At 53.3% G+C, this 3,325-nt stretch overlaps 1 pseudogene; it reads right to left on the bottom strand.

Annotated features, from left to right (window-relative positions):
* Positions 1-836: 836 nt before the first annotated feature.
* On the bottom strand, positions 837-2,364 carry LOC116548130 (annotated as a pseudogene).
* Positions 2,365-3,325: the final 961 nt, after the last annotated feature.

The raw sequence follows: 3,325 nt of genomic DNA, 5'->3' as shown, positions 1-3,325 counted from the left end.
ATACATAAATCTGTGTGGTTAATGCTTTTTGTTTTTCTACTTCTTTGTTGGAATTTTCTACAGTTTTTAAATTTATTGTTAAAGTTTTAACATATCTTATCATGCTCATAGAATTCTCCATTTCTCTCTGTAATTTTGTCCATTTTTTTGTGAACTCTGAAGTTAAGCTATTGGGCGGATTTCTGATTGCATGTCTTTTTGTTGGATTCATGCTTTCGTTATTATGATATGTCTCTTTTAATCTTTGGTAATACATTTTATTTGAAAATCTCTTCTTTACTGGTAGTAATATAACTGGTAGCAATATAACACTTTCAACCCCCTTATGCTTACTGTTCAGGTGACATTGCTTCTTCTGTCAATTTTCATTTAACTTAGACCTATGTCTGCCGGTGTTAGTCTGTTTTCACACTGCTAATATTGTAACCAAGCGAGTTGTAAGGAAAGCACCACACTCTGAGATAGAATCAGGAGTCCTTTATTGCTGGTGACCGAGAGATGGCTAATGCTCGAAATTCTCTTGGAGAGAAGAAGGGGCTTGATTCCTTTTTACACCTTGCTTAGAGAAAGGGGGTAATTACCCACTTGGCATTTTGTAAGTCCAGGAATATTCAAGTCGGATTTAGAATTGGAATGATAGAAGATCCAGTCACAGATGCCATCCATTCTTTGATTTTTGTCTTTTGGATTTCTCATTTTTCCTGATCGTCCACTCACAAGTTGACTCAGCTGGGAACTTGACCATGAATTTAGTGCTTTCTGGCTGGGCTCTGCCCCTCATCAGGAAGACCAGGTGAAAAGGTAAAAAACAAACAAAAAAACCGTGAATTCTCCCGTGGCAGCGTGGGTCATATCCACTGTCTGGGATTTAAAAATGCCTCTTCATGTGTAAGGCGAGGTGGTCTGACCTGGAAAATGCTCGGTGGCATTTCTGGCACCGGAACGGGCGTTGCCCAGTGTGTTTACGGTAGTGCCTGGTCAGTTCATCTGAGCAGGCGAACTTCCATCCACAGCCGCGGCGGTCACCGCAGTAAGGTTTCTCACCTGTGTGGGTTTGCAGGTGTGCCTTGGGATGGCAACTCTTTGTGTAGGTTTTGCCATAACCCGCATAATCACAAGTGTGGGTGGCGGTCCTTTTCTGGGCCATGATTGTCTTCCCCTGTTTCTCTTGGGCTCCTCCGGCAGGCAGGAACCGGGTGGGCAGCGTGAGTTCTTGGTAACGGAGCGGCAGGACTTGTGGCTGCCTCGGTCAGGCAGGAAGGATGGGTAATCAGGCCCCGGGTGGGGATGGAAGCCAGGGAAGTGGCAGGGCAGGGTGACGACAGTCCCTGCTGCTCAGCAGTTCCTCAGGTCCCAGGGTCGGGAGCTGCTGCCCCAGGAGGACGTCGTGTGCAGCCCGCCAGTGGCCATGGCTGGGAGGGATCCAGCGCCCGAGTGGGTGCACAAGGGGACTCATCCTGCTTGAACTTGGGGTGCAGGCGCCACAGGCAGACGTTGTGGGGGCCGCCACCACCACCACCACCAGGTGGCTGCTGTCAGGGCCGTCTTCGCTGAGGCTGAGGACGACCGGCTGCCATACTCGATGCTGGGGGCGCTCAGCGATGCCTTCAGCACGAACTTCCCCGTCACCCCAACACCTGGCGGTGTTGGCTGCAGCTGTGGCGGTGGAATGGACACCGGCTTCAACTGCGGCTGCAGGAGCTCCGCCACGGAGCCGCCTGAGGGGCTCACGGCGTGGATGTCCTCCAGGTTGAAAGGAGCCGTCGGAGGGGGAGCGGACTTGCTGCCATGGAGGAGGCCTCCGCCCGTGTGGTCCCCACGCCTGGGTCGCCCCCGCAGGCATCGGACGGCTGAAGCTGCAGGTGGAGGGCGCGTGGCAGGGCCGCTCCTCGACGGGAACGACGAGGAAGACGCTGATGCTAACAAGGACACAGTGGCGGCCACCGACTGCTGATGGACAGCGAATTGGAGTGGATAAGGTCCAGGTCCAGGAGATCGCTGAACTCCTCGGTCTCTCTCCGGGACAGGGGGCCAGGTTGCTACGCCGCAAGCTGCAGTGGCTCCGGCAGGTCTGTGGCCACGGTCGCCGCCACCAGGTCCTGGGGTGGCCAGGACGCATTGGGGGAAGTCCTTCATGTGGGAGAGCTCCTCCTGCCAGCGGTTAATCAGGTTATTTGGAGCACCTGCTTAACGAAGTGTCCTCTCCCTTCCCGCCCTGCCAGACACCAACGTGGAGAAAGGTGGGAGCAGCGCCTCGCTGACAGCCCTGTCAGACTCGCCAGGTGGCTGCCTCATTAATGTGGGGGCCCAGAAGGTCCTTGGGAGCCCGCAGCAGCTGGGGCACCCGAGCCCCAAAGTCAACGAAGAGAATTAAAAACGAAGCCAAAACCCCAAACCCCATGTTGCCAGACATCCTTCTTCTTTGGATTAAACATAAATGAGTCATCCTTTTAAAAAAGTTTCTTTGTTTACAAAAGTTCTTAGAAAAGTAGACAATCTCATAAAAACAGACAATCAGCAAGGCTAGTAAGTAGGCCCGGGGGTGGGCTGCGCTCTCTTCCACTCAGCAGCGTCCTCCGCCGCTGTCATGGTCGCCTCAGTTGCTTCCTTGGGCGCCGGGGCTGTGGCCAGGGCAGTGGGCAGGAGGTGCCACTCGGTGAGACTGCCACGGCGGAGAACTGGTGGGTGCCGCAGGGCACGGAGTCCGGGGAGCTGTCTGGGCGTGCAGGGGCCATAGGTGCGGGCCGCGGGCCTGGGAGTGGGGAGGGGTCCGAAGGGGCTGCGGGGTTGCTCAGCCGCTCCTGGTGCCTCCGCTGCCTGCCACGACCTCTGCTCCCCGTGCGCCCGCTCCTTCTCTCTGGTCGGGGAACTCGGAAAAACTCTTAATACGTGCAGATTCTTTAGGCCTTCTTCATTCTTTCTAGACCTTAATGTAGATTTAGAGAATTATAAATTCTTGCAACAGAAAATCTGTATTTAAAAAGTCTTCCCCAATGATCTTTAGGCAGCCCATCCACAGACAGGTTCTTAGAAACCCTGGCAAGTTTCAATGTTGAAAATTGTTTCCTATTCCCTAAAAGCAATGAAAGGGCAGGTGGCCAGTGGAGGGGGAGCAGAAACCAAGGCTGCCCAGGTGGCGTGTCTAATGCAGAAGATGAGGACTGCATCCTAAAACACATCCCGTCCGTGGAGCTACAGCATTTCAGATCGATACTGCAAATACACCCAAACTGCCAAGGAACAGGCCCAGGCACCCTTTGAGGAGGGGTTCTCTCTTTTAATTCCTCTGTTCTTCATCTTCTGCTGTATTTGAACCCAAAACCTT

This window comes from Sapajus apella, unplaced genomic scaffold, assembly GCF_009761245.1.
Source record: "Sapajus apella isolate SASKATOON/1434 unplaced genomic scaffold, GSC_monkey_1.0 scaffold7310, whole genome shotgun sequence".
NCBI classification, from domain to species: domain Eukaryota; kingdom Metazoa; phylum Chordata; class Mammalia; order Primates; family Cebidae; genus Sapajus; species Sapajus apella.
This window is presented reverse-complemented; position numbering and strand designations above follow the sequence as displayed.